Below are 14537 nucleotides of genomic sequence, written 5' to 3'. Positions count from 1 at the left end.
TAACAATGAAGATCAAAGAGACAATGAAGACGATGAAAATGAAGATCATATGGAAGTAGATGGTTAATACACCACGATGTTAAACTCTTATCTAATTATGTTCCTATTTTGATATGCGGCTGTAATAAATTGATGATGTTAAACTATTGTCTTTTATCTTTCTACTATTAACATATGTTAAAAATGGTACACAATTATTTATGTTTTCATTCACCTAAATCAATGGTATGCGCTGAATTATTATTATTATAATAATAATAATTAAATGCAATAATAATAGTAATAATTCTTAAAATATAATAATAATAATATTAATAGTAAAAATATGAATGACAATGATAATAAAAATAATAATAATAGTAGTAGTAGCGACAATAATAATAATAATAACATTAATAATAGTATTGATAATAATGCGAAATCTGTTCTGCTTTGTTGAAATCTAATCTGCTCTGCTTTGCTGAAATCTAACCTGCTTTTCTTTGCTGAAATCTGCTTTGTTTGACACTTTGACCCCTACTCTACTCTTTCCGGAAGCTCAAAATAACAGGCTTGAGTCTATCTTTTCCTATTTTTGGGTGTTCCTCCAAATCCAGAATGCCCGCCATTTCTCTAAATAATTTCCCCTTTTCAATTCCAGAATATTCAAGTCCTTAAAAACAGAAACCCAAAATGGTTTACTTTAAGAATCCATTGTTCTGCAAATTCTGGCCTAATTACTCAGGTTTCGGATTCTTTATTTTTAATTACCTCAATTTCTCGTTCTGGGTATTTTTTATTTTTATTCTTTTTTAATATCTAAATTATTTCAAATTTGATTTTCATGGGTGTTGAAATTATTTGCAGAAAAATGCAATTGTGTAGGAGAGAAGCGTTTCTGTCATCCTTCTTGCTGGTGGCAAAGGCAAGAGAATGGGTGTATGCATTTCTCCTACATTTTCTATTAATATATATTTATTTGTTAATTTTTAAATAGCGAATTGTAATTATTATTATTATTATTATTATTATTATTATTATTATTATTATTATTATTATTATTATTATTATTATTATTATTATTATTATTATTATTATTATTATTATTATTATTATTATTATTATTATTATTATTATTATTATTATTATTATTATTATTCTGTTTGACCAACATTAGAGTTGTTGGAACCTTTGCAAACATTTTAAATCCACGATTAATGAGTTATCCTATAAAAATTTCAATTCTTATATCAATTTCTGTATGTGATTATACGTTATGACCAGGCAATGAAGGACATCATGAATTTACGAAGAAATATTACCAATTAGTCAATGCCTACAAGCATGATGAACTACTTCTCAATTTAGGAGTGTGTTACTGCTAATTAGGAGCAAATGTGTATCTGTAACACGTGGTTTGTCCGTTGACTCGTGAATTACTGACAAGTCATAAAACTCTGATTGGAGGCCGGGGAATGCACAGGATTACCTTAGACATTGCCAGGACAAGGCTTTTATTGGTGAATGGATTAGCTATTTGAGTAGGCTGATGATGAATTAGATGCCTTCACTCGTTCCTCAATTCAGATGTTCATTATGTGCTGTATGCTTATTTGGGTTTTTTTTTTTTTTTTTTTTTTTTTTTTTTTTTTTTTTTACTATTTTTCTGTTTTAACTGCTTATCTTGTATAAGTCTGCGTTAAAATTTGAATTTCTTGGTTCTTCACTGTGTGCCGTTTTCAGCTCTCATTCTTACACTTCTGATGTTTTTTATTTTCCTTTTCAACAGGCAGACATGCCAAAGCAGTACCTTCCGCTTCTGGGCCAACCTATTGCATTGTATTGTATAGGTATATTCAAACACAATGGACAAGATCTTGTGCCTACTGCCCATTGGGTTTTTATTTGTATATCATGAGAATGATGTGATATACTGGAACATTTACTGTCAAACAATAAAGGATAACGTTAAATGTCTACTACATCTGGGTGTTTATATGTCATCTACTCATCATTTTACCTCTTAATATGGTTTGGTCAATATCTTGGAGATTTCGGTTGAATGCTAATAAATGTGACCTTAAGTTTGATAGTTCACTTTCAGAATGAGGATTTTTTTCCTGGTTCCTGTACTATAGTGTTGTGCTTGTGTGAGGTTATGCAACGACTGCTAGAGCTATCCTCTATTGCTTTTTCAGGATCTAACATTTGCTTTTAGGTTGCCTTATAGCTGTCATTTTTTGTAGACTTAGCTGGTTTATGGTTATCAAGTTTTGTTCTACATTTGATTAGGTAGTGGATGCTGTTGATTAGTATGGTATTATACTCCAACATTACTATGGCAACGATGTACCTATATAATTTGTGATGTTTGTAACAAGTTTGCTGGTTGGAATGTTGGACATATAAATGTAGGAAGAAACCTATAAAAAGAAGAGTAAGGTTGTCATAGGGAGGTTTTGGTCATCATGGTACAATCTTATCAGCAGGGCTAAGTTAGATATAACTGCTGGAAAGTGTGTGTGTGCTGGGGGGAGAGGGGGGGGGGGGGGTAGGTTCTGAATGAAGGATAATTGAAGAGAAATGTGACGTTCAGACATCTTATTCTTTGCAAGGGTATGTGATTTTGAGGGTCCTGGTATATATTTCCCCTTTCTATAGTTTTTTTTTTTTTTTTTTTTTAAATTTAATTATTATTCAGATAGCATGAATATAAACTGTTATTTTGCTTTGTGTCTTCTATTTTCTAAACATTTTGCTAACATAAATGATAAATTCTTGTGGCAGAAGCGCTCTTTGAAACTCCCTAATTTGTCAATGTAGAATGTGTGAAGGAATTCAAAAATAAAAATATCAATGTAGTATATGTGATCCAACTTTCCTTTTTTTTTTTTTTTTTTGCCTCATTTACTAGCAATAATTGTATGCTTGTGCATCTGTGTGTAGTTAACTAATGTACTTGCATTTTTTCAGCTTGTATAATTTTTCACAGATGGTTGAAGTGAAAGAAATTGTTGTAGTTTGTGATCCATCTTACAAAGACATTTTTGAAGGTCCAATTGCATATTCCCAACCTATCTTTTCCCTGCATTTTGTTGTTATGGTAGGATAGGTAAGAAAAGTTTTTTCTTTCTTTCAGACACCAAGGACAAGATACATGTAGATCTCAGATTTACTGAAGCTGGGAAGGAAAGACAAGACTCTGTTTACAGTGGACTTCAGGTGCAAAATAATAAATCTTAATCTATTGTCATTTCTACATTTTGTAGCACATTTTCACATGCTCTTTTTACTTCTACTTTTTCGTTCTACGATTATGTGGCTAAAGATGATTGAAGTGTATAAGTGGGCATTGAAGTGTCGGATAAGGATTTCATACATTTGTTGAATTGTGAGAGCTCTCGTAGCGGAAATGTGACATCTACTAAATAATATGAAATTGATATCTCACAATTAAATTCTCATTTTGGGGATAAACAAATTAACCACTATGAAGGAAATAATATATATAACGTAAGAAAAACTTTCTTTGATTAAACTCTTATGCTGTAAATTATATTGAACTGAATTACAACACTTAGGCATCTAGATATTTATAATCCCTTAAAAGCTAATGAAACAATGGTTTACATCAATACTAATATTTTAAAACAGGAAGTTGGAAGAGGGCATGTCCTCTTCCGGCTATTCCTGTTTTAAAATAATTTTTTTTTGTTTTTTATTTGACAAAAACTCAATCAAACATCTCTTCTATTCCAATTCTCATATATATTAAATAATCATGCCTTTTCAAAGTAAAGTTGTTTTTCGTTTTATATTTTAACCCCATCCAACAAAAATAAACTAAAATGAATCTTCTCTTCTATCTTAAACACTCTATATTTTAATTCTAAAAAAAAAAAGTCACTTGTGCCTCTTGGTTCCTGTAATTTTTAATATAAGAAAGTTGAAAATTAGTTTATTTTTACCTTCACCCTTCTCCTCTTTGTTTTTTCCTTCTCTCTATTGTTCCTCTTTTTTACCCTCAATCTACAATTTTTATTGTTTTATTTCAAGTAAAATAAATAATTGATGTCAATATGTACATCAAATACAAGATGAAATGGTGGTCTTGCATTCAAAGAAGCTATGATAAGTCAATTTTCTCAACTTTGTTTACTATTTATTTTAAACTTTCATTTTTCAAATTTGTTCCGTAATTAGTTTTTTTATTTTTAAATTTGATGATTTTATGTTTAATTATTTTTTAAACGAATTCTCCTTTACATATTCTTCAGAATTGTATAAATTTGTATAATTTGTATTTTGAAACAAAAGGTTTGCATAATTTTTTTGTAAAACAAAAGATATATATAATTTTTTTTCCCTTTTCAGTGTCTAAAGATTTTTTTAATCTATTTTCAATGTACAATATTTTTAATTTTGTTACTCATATTTCCAGTACATTTACATCGTGGTTTTTATTTATATTTCATATTTTGTTTTTCAATTTGTTTACAAATGCTTTTTTTTTGTATGATGATTTTTGTGTTTAGTTATTTTTCAAAGCAAATTGTTTAGAATTTTGTATGGATCTTTTTAAAAAATCTGTACAATATATTTTTTTTCAACATGTTCAAAGTTAGATTTGTAGTTTTTAATTTTTTTATTTTCATTTTATGTTTCCATTTTTATTTTAAAACACTTTTAATTTTAATTTTGGTTTTGATTTTGTTTTACAAAGTTGATTCTAATTTATTTTTTTTTTTAATTTTTTTCTATGATTTAAACGAATTGTGCGTTAGAATCTCATCTAGCTTTTGAAAAAGATCTTTTATATATATATATATATTTTTTTTTATTTTCTATGTTTTAAGATTTGCTATTTGTTTTTTATTTTCAATTTTCAATTTGTTTTATAATTTCGTTTCGCCTTTTTGAAAATCTAGGTTAATGTTTTTGTGAAGAGATTGCATCTCTTCCTCCATAGCAACCAACTAACTCTCGATATCTATCTTTGAAGGTTACTGACTCATGATCTTCCATAGAGAGTGCATATTCTACAACGTTTACATGCTAGGAAACTGAACTGATTTATAATTCCTCTTTGGCCTAGTGGATGCCAAAGAATCTTGGTGTTGTTGTAATAAATGTGCATTTTCTTGCTAAATCTCTTATCATCCTCTTCCTTATCTTGAGATGCTCCACTTGAATATGACTAGAATCTTGTTGGTCTTTAGATTCTATCTCCACCACTTAGTATTTGAAGTCATTCCAACATCACCATCATTAGGCACCATAACTTTAGATAAAGCTACCATAGTTTTTCATAAAAGGTCATATCCTTGCTGATAACAAATTTAGAATCCTCTACACTCCAAAGACGATAGCCTTGAACCCTGTTTGGATACCTCAAAAAGATTGCTTTCTTGGCTTTTTCATCAAGTTTTTTGTCCATAACCTGACAATAAGTTGTGCACCCAAAGTATCCCGTAGTCTACTTGTTCCCTTGACCACACCTTATAAGGCGTGTCATCATCTAAATAAAAATGTGGGGATTAATTTACTATTTAACAAGTTGTAGCAATCGAACCCCCACCATTCTTTGCCTAACCTAGAATTAAAGCGCTTGGTGTCTCACAATGTCTTCCTCTTCACAAAAAACTCAGTCGTTACGTCGCGAAACAGCCGGGATATAACGGATGTCAATGAAACGGCCGGTACAACCGTTTTGAAGAGAAAATCGGCCGCATCTAATGTTACTCACACAGTTTCGAACAAAAAACCCCCAACTTTAAGTTCTCTCCTGCTTTTCCATTAAGAATTTTCAGCTCCTCCATGAAAATCGACCACTTTTTCTAAGTTAGACTTTTTTTTCTGAATAAAAGAGTTGAAGATTCTTTATAAATCCTTATATTTTGACTAAACCCATCACCTCACCCCACCCCATCTCTTTAATTTTGTCTTCTTTTTCTTTCCCACATGACCCTTTTTTCAATTAATGACTAAATCTAGTAGTCTTCTAGCACACAATTAGAATTTTAATTTTAAAATATACGTACTTTAATACTTGGTAGATAAAAAGAGTCTCCATTTTTTAATGAAAAGGGTTATAAAAGGCTACTCCGATCCGTATTTGTACTCATATAAGAATATAAATTTTCTAAAAATTATGAGAAAATCAATATTAAAAACATAGAATAAAATAAAATTCTTGTGCGATAACCGCGATGCAATCCGCGATCAACGCATCAATCCCGTTAACGAATTACCGCGACCGTTTCTGCAATATCGAAACCGCATTTTCGAACCATGCCTAGCTCACTTTATGTATTTGGTACCATTATCAGACCGTACAGTATTTAGCTTTTGACCTTCTGTTCTCACTATTGCTCTCCATCGCTTGGAAATGTCAAATACCTTATTCTTATGCTTAAGAAATTAAATCCAAGCATATCTAGAATAATCATCAACAAATGTAACAAAGTACGTAGAACCACCCTTGGAAGCAAATTTAGCCAAACCCAAACATCCGTATGCACATAGTTTAAAAACCCTCTACTTTTATGCTTGCATGTAGAGAACTTCCTCTTGGGTGCTTTTCCATACACACAATGGTCACAAAATTCCATTTGCGGCTTCTTCATGTTCTTTAACAAACCTTGGTCACTAAGCAATGATAGACCCTTTTCCATATGCCCAAGGCGCATGTGCTATATTCTCGTGCATTTTATTTGTTCTTTACTTCCATCGATTCCAACGGCTAAATCATGTGTAACAGTTATCCCCAAAAGAGGATAAAGATTACCATGATGAATCCCCTTCATCACTACCAAGAAACAATGAACAACTTTTAAATTTTAATTCTCCAAGACTATTTTGCATCCATTTTTCTCTAATAAACCAAGAGATCTAAGGTTCTTTCGCAAATGTGGGATATGTCGCACATCCTTCAAGGTTATTATTGTTCCATCATGCATCTTGACTTGGATAGTACCTAACCCGATCGTTTTGCAAGCACGATTGTTTCTCATCGAAACAATGCCACTATCCTGGTAAACCACTTCCTGTTTGGGCACATACGGTGTGATGATCTTGAAACAATCATCCATTTACCACATATTTCATTGCATTGTTTTGAAGCGGAGTGACAATAATTATCCTCGTTATGGAAAAATATGGTTATAATAAACAAACTAATTAATCCTCTAATTTAAGCATTGTGAGTCCATGTGAAAAGAGAAGAGAAGTTGTAGGAGTGAAAAGAGGAAATGTTTGCAGAATAGTGGAAAGAAAAATATGTTTCGGTGTTTTGTTTAGTAAAAGAATTTAAGCCATTCTTTATGTAAAGCAAATAAGATGTTACAATTTGTTTAGGTTGTAATGTAGTTGTTAATCATCATTCACAGCAGAAAAGGTTAGAATACAATTCAACATTGTTTAATTTCTTACAATTATTATTTCCTTCAGTGGTTGTTTGTTTATCCCCAACACATTGTTTATTTGTGAGATATTGGTTTTATACTATCTAGTAGAAGCCACATTTCCACTGCGAGAGCCGTAACAATTGATATCAAAGCTAACGTCAAAATGTTAAGTGGTAAATTTTTTTGATTTGAAAAATAACTAGGTTAGAATCCGTGCGATGCACGATTTATAGAAAACCTATTTGTAATTTGTACATGTTAAAAAAAATGGCTATTATACATGAATATAAATAAGTATTACATACAAAAAATATTTGTAATTTTAAAATTTTTGATTTTAATCAAAATTATGATATAGTACATACCTGTTTAACGTCGTCTAATACATAATTTAATATAAGAGGTCATTTATTAGTTAGCTATTTAAAATTGTTCCAATTTCCTACGATAAATTGATAGGGTTTAGTTGTTATGTAAAAGTTTCTAATATATTAAATTTCAAAAATATTAAATATGATACCTCCACACAAAAAAAAAAAAAAAAAAAAAAAGATGACATCATCATTGCATTTGGGCGGGAAATTTTTTATTAAGAGAGCGACACGTGGGCAGCGGTGATGTCAGCATACTCTGTTTTAGTAATAGTTAATAGACTATAATGGCATCTACTAGTGGAACGGTAAAATCAAACAATTAAATGGAAAAAATGATTTTTCCTATTCAGGGATGTAAATGAAAAATTTGCTTGTATCTTAAAAGTTGCACAAGACATTAACGGGAACAAAAACATGAGCATATGAAGGATGAGGATTGGGAATTGTTATGCGCCTTGAGAGGGATATTGCATTCTTGGTAAATGAAGAAGCAACGGCCACTGGCGTGTGGTCAAATTTAGAGACAAATTTTATGATGAAAACTCTAACAAATAGGATGTACTTAAATTCAAAATTGTATACATGCAAGATGGAAGAAAGCAAGATGCAAGATGGAGTATATCAATAAGTATGATAGGGTTATATCAGACTTAGTTGTGAAGGAAGATGAGGAAGACTAAGCCCTTATGCTATCACTTTCATTTCCAAAGTCCTATGAAAATCAGGTTCAAACATTAATGCTTGTGGGTGATACACTAAACTTGGATAAGACTAGAATGCTGCTTTTAGCAAATGATCTTCAAAAGGTTGCTGGGAATGATGTTTATTAATGGAAGAGAATACAACGAACATGCTCAGGGATTGTTTATTGTATTCTCTTCTATTACTAGACATCATTCCACTTGTAGCGACCTTTCGAAGGTCATCCGCTAAAAGTTAAGTTCTACTCTCATCCATGGTTAGAGTATCACCCATAAGCATTAATGTTTGAACCAGATTTTCACATGATTTTAGTAATGAATGTAATAGCATGAGTGCTTGGTCTTCCTCATCTACCTTCACATCTATATCCTTTAAGTCTAATATAATCCAATCAAACTTATTTATATACTTCCAGATTGAGTTGCCTTCTTCCATCTTGCATGTATACAATTTGGATTTTAAGTACATCTTGTTTGTTAGAATTTTCATCATGAAATTTGTCTCTAACTTTGACCACATGCCAGCGGCCGTTGCTTCTTCATTTACCAAGAATGCAATATCCCTCTCAAGGCACAAGATTATGGCCACTCGTGCTTCAAGATCTAACTCTTCCCAATCCTCATCCTTCATGTCCTCGGTTTTTTCCTGTTCATGCCTTGTGCAACTTTTGTGATATAAGCAAATTATTCATTAGCATCGTCTAATAGGAAAAATCATTTTTCCGATTGAATTTTTCAATTTCATATTTCCCTAGTAGATGCTATTATAGTTATTTTAAAAATCAAAAAATTTTAAGTGCTCTCTAGCAGAAATGTGTCTACTAAATAATATGAAATTGATAACTCACAAATAAATAAATTTTGGGGATAAACAAACTACCACTATGAAGGAAATAATATATATAACTTAAGAAAAGACTTTCTATGTGAAACTCTTTGATGTGAATTGTATTGAACTAGATTACAACACTAAGCTTCCAGATAATTATAATCCCTTAAAAGCTAATGAAACTATGGTTCTCATTGTTTCTATAATAACCAGTAAATTAGTTTCCTATAATTAGCCCTCTCCTTAACAATAGAAAATACCTTTTGTTTTCTCCTTATATTTCTCTTATCCTTTTACATTTCTCACATCTAGTGTCTGACACAACTATGGAAGACTAAATGAAGAATCGAAGTAACATAGCCTGCAGTAAAAGAAAATTAACCTAAAGTTAACTTGTAATTGCAGTTCAAAATTGATGAATATGTGATTATCATTCTTCTCATTTGATCCTATATATAAGGGACACAACAATGGGGGGAGCCAATAGTTGCATCTTACGATAACCCTTAAAATATTTCATGGTTAGAGTACTTTGTGTAGCACTAAAGCATGTCCTCCCCCTCACTCGTTGTAGGTAAAAGTATGAGAAATATGTAGGGGACAATAAAAATGTGATTTGATGCAAATCAGCATACTGAGTACTAGCTTGGGATTTATACTGAATAACTTAGTTTATGCTTTATAGTTTGGTAAAGATTATTATTTCTTGTAATGGAGCTGTTGATGAATCTTGGGTAGACTAATACTAATCCTTCAGTGCAGGCCATTGATTCTGATGCTGAACTTGTATGCATCCATGATTCTGCTAGGCCTTTGGTGTATTCTCAAGATGTAGAGAAGGTAGTTTTCTGTTATCGGGCTATATATAACTAGCTTTCTGAAAAATATATATTCTAAAGAACTCGTAGGAATTTAAAATCCACTTATAATACCTAAAATGACCCTTGTGTTTAAAAAATAACAAGCATGTTTATAAATTATAATGCCATATATGGAGATGTGAAACTTAAAATGTTGATGAACTAGTTAACTAAATGAATTAGTAAAAAAAAAAAAAAAAAAAAAATCCAGTATATAATGCTAGAATTGTATGTAGCAGAAAATATATCCCTACCTTAAAAAGTTTGAGATAACTCTTATGAATAGTGTTTTGACAATTTTATCCTCTAAAATATTTATTTACTTATTCTCCCTCATTAATGTTAATTGCATTTTTTTTAACTCTGACGAATAGTGTGTGGACATTTATACCCCTTAAAATATTTGTTTATATATTCTCTCACTAGTGCTGCCAACAACTAAGTTTGTGACATAAGATCAAATCGAAAAAACTTTCCAAACATGGCTAGCTATGGTGTGCTTAGCTGCCCTATTAACTTTTAAATGTTTATCTACATTTGGTGATAAATTAATTGTGAAAGTTTGATCTTGAAAAGCATGGGATCCTTTGTTTCTGATTGGAGGCTAATGTTGTTTGCACTTTGCAGTAGTAAGTCATTGAGGAGATTTTGATTTTGTAAGCAATCTCCCTATTGGGTTTTTCCTTCAGTTTAACCAAATGAACATACTTGCCTCTCTTTTTTTCATTTTTATATTCTTATTTGATGGTTGCGGCAGGTTAGATTTCTGCTGAGATACCTTTATTTGTTAAAATTTCTATATGTAGGTTCTTAAAGATGGCTGGCTGCATGGAGCAGCTGTATTTGGTGTGCCTGTCAAAGCTACAATCAAGGAGGTAAACTATAGCCTTGCTGGAAAATATCTGTAATGATCATGACTTCAAATGATAGATTGAATTTTTGAAGATGAAAGTTAATTGAAAAATTGATAATTGATTATAGTGCTGATGTAATTCAATACTTAAATTTAGCATGTAATTCCAGAGTCCCATACCTCCAAGTGGCTGGATGCCTGGACATTCCCAACTACAAGCTATAGCAAAGAAAAATTCTCACTGATCTCCTCTATATATAGATAATCTGCTACCTTTACCTCCCTCTCTACTCTGACTACCTGGAAATTTATTCCCAAGCTACCTCGTAACAAATTTTTATATGCATTCCTTGTATTCTCCCTACACCTAGATCAATCTATTACAGTACAAGTGAAATTTCAATGAACTCAGGATTGTCAAAATTTGATCATGCTCTAAAATTGTTTTTTTGTTATCAAATGATTATGTGACTAGCCTTTTCTTTTCATGCACGTCCTTGATAGAATCCACTGTATTTAAGCAAGAATGTTGTTTCAAATTATTTCACATCAGAACTAATAACCCTGGACATTTCTTATGCCTAGAACTATTCTTTGTTGTTCTGTTTGCATTCTTTATTGACATCCAGTGACTTTCCATATCGATGTAAATAGCAGACAGTCTTAATTTTGAAGACCCTTTGATGATTAGAGTTATTACAGGTCACTTGCCTAATATTCCTTCAGTTCAGCCATCAATAACAGCGGATTTAACACTCTAACTGGTTGGTGAATTTATCAATTTCCTCTGATGTCCTGCAGGCAAGTAACAAGAGCTTTGTTGTGAAAAACTCTGGATAGGAAAACTCTTTGGGAAATGCAAACTCCTCAGGTACCAATACCATAGATTAAATTGAACATATAACTGGTAGCTAAAGAAATTTTGCATCTATGGTTGTCTTCCTCTCGCTTATATATGCATCCTGCATCTCCACCTCAGGTTATCAAGCCTGCATTACTAAAGGAAGGCTTTGATCTTGTGAATAGGTACTTTGTTTTACTCCTATGGACATATGTCTTTTATCATATGAAATACCTACACTTCAGTGACACTAGAAACTGTTCACAGCATAACTAAGTTTGAGCTTGAGCACTTTTTGGAAAATTTCACACAGAATCACAACCATTGGTGGCCTAACAAAATTAAATACAAAATTAGTGTCTAAACTTCTTGTCGCTTGTTGGAATTTATTGTGGATGTGGATTAAACTTTTTGGTACTTTTAAAACTTATTTATTTGGTATGAACGTATCGGCTTACTGGTACATGATTAACTTATCTCAACTTTTATATGAAATAAGTCGAGCAGAAAAAGAAAAAATAATCGAATGAATTTGTAGGCATTAATTAATAAGACTGATATACAAAGTTTGTATATCAGCCTTCAAAAACAGGGAAAATCGCTGATATGCAAAGTTTGTATATCAGCCTTATTAACTTGAATTTTTTCGCATCTTATTAGAGAAAAAGAAAAGAAGTTCAAGATGCACCTGAAATTGGAAGCTCCAATGAATTGGCTATTAATGATATGCCTATGACATCTTTAGTGAGAATGCTGATGACGTATCTATTGTGGAACATCTTGGTCATCGAGTGTTAGTTACTCACTTTAGTTACTCATTAGTTAGAGCTAGTAATGATATTTCCTATGACAACTTAAGTGAGAATTGAGAATGCCATCTATTCTAAATCAATTCATGATCAAAACATTTTGCTCAAAAATGTTCTGATTTATTAGTTCTACACTAGACCTTGTTTGAAGAATTGATCGACTTTCATATGGCAGTAAGCCTGCAACTCGCTTCCTGTTTGACAAAATCATGTCTTATCAAAGATAATGATTTCTAGTCAAGCAACTTCTTTTATTTCTAAACTTCTGTTATCATGGTGATGGATTGATTCATTGTTTCCTTAGCCTTGCATTAGACAGAATTTGATAAGAGCTGGTGCTATATTGTTCAGAAAAGGACTTGAGGTTACTGATGACGTATCGATTGTGGAAGGTTCATCCAGTGTTCATCACGGAAGGTTCTTATACCAACATCAAGGTATCAATCATTGTTTCTTTTCTCACATTTATAAATGATGGAAGAAAATGTGTTTCTCGACTTATATACATTAATACTCCCTCCGTTTTTTTTATTCAACGCACTTTCTATTTTAGGCCGTTCTTTTATGTTTTACTCACTTTGCTTTATTACACTTTTTACCATCTTACCCTTATAATAATTACACCTATTCATACTCTCTTTCTCTTACTTTATTTACCTTTTTCTTATACAAACCCACTATTTTACATTCTCTTTCTTACTTTATCTTATATTCACAAATATTCTTCAACAATTTCCTAAATTGTATATTTATAGCAAGTGAGTAGAACATAATAATGAAGTTAGTAAATAACGATTGCTGGACTCTTAGTAGTAGTGTATTCATGAAAATTCGGCTAATACATCCCTATTTTTTTTTTTCTTTTTCTATGCAGATAACAACCCCTGATGATCTACTACTTGCAAAGAGAATACTGAATCCAAGATCAAGCTCTTAAATATTATTTAATATCTTTAATTACCAATTAGATTTGGGATTAATCTCTTAAATGCACGGTTTGTTTTTATTTTTTAATGTGGAGTATCTAAAATGCACGATTTGTTTTTATTTTTTAAAACAAATATTTTTTGTATTTATTTGATAAAATTTGTTATTTATTCCTTGTATGTAGACATGTAGTAATCATTTAATATTTTTTTTTTTAAAAATAAATTATGAAATTCCTCTCATACGTTATATATTACAATAAAATTTCTAATCTCAAAAGATAATATTTTATATTTAATTTATTTAAACTTTAAAATCTCATTCGCCATTTTTATTTATGTGGTATTTGAATTATTTAATTCTTAAGATAATTTACAAATCTCTTATTTGATTGGATATAACTAAAGTTTATAATCCTACATGGCGCGTTAAAAAAATTTCATCCTACGTGCTCTCTAGAAACTCAGGAAAAAACTCCCCTTTATATATATACTAGTTTTGTGACCGGGCGGTGCCCAGATTGTTGATAAAATTTCAGTATAAATTTTTTTGCTTGAATGTAAATACGGTTCTACTATCCTTTTGATAATGTAGGATATTTAAACATACGATATCATATGACTTATATTTATATAATAGTGTATTTTTTGTAGTTTTGTTTGTAAATAGATATCTATGTTATTATTGAGTTGAAATTATTTTTATTGAACTTAAATTATTTTTTACTACACTGAAAGTATTTTTTCCAAAGTAAAATTAATTTTATTGATTAAAACTTATTTTTACTGATTCTCTAATATTTTTTAAAATAAATTAAATAACAATGCATTTTTTATGCGGCTAACCATATAATCTGGCCGGACAAAGTAATCCCTATAAAACTGACTGAATAATAATCTCTGTAATACTAATTGTGTAACCTTACTAAGTAACCCTTATCTATATAACTGATTGAGTA

General features: G+C 30.8%; 1 pseudogene; it reads left to right on the top strand.

Annotated features, from left to right (window-relative positions):
• The first annotated feature begins 359 nt into the window (after positions 1 to 359).
• On the top strand, positions 360 to 13822 carry LOC110728586 (annotated as a pseudogene).
• Positions 13823 to 14537: the final 715 nt, after the last annotated feature.

The sequence above is a fragment of the Chenopodium quinoa genome, unplaced genomic scaffold (genome assembly GCF_001683475.1).
Source record: "Chenopodium quinoa cultivar QQ74 unplaced genomic scaffold, ASM168347v1, whole genome shotgun sequence".
Taxonomy (NCBI): domain Eukaryota; kingdom Viridiplantae; phylum Streptophyta; class Magnoliopsida; order Caryophyllales; family Amaranthaceae; genus Chenopodium; species Chenopodium quinoa.
The sequence above is the reverse complement of the archived record's forward strand: the minus strand, read 5'-3'. Positions and strand labels throughout refer to the sequence as shown.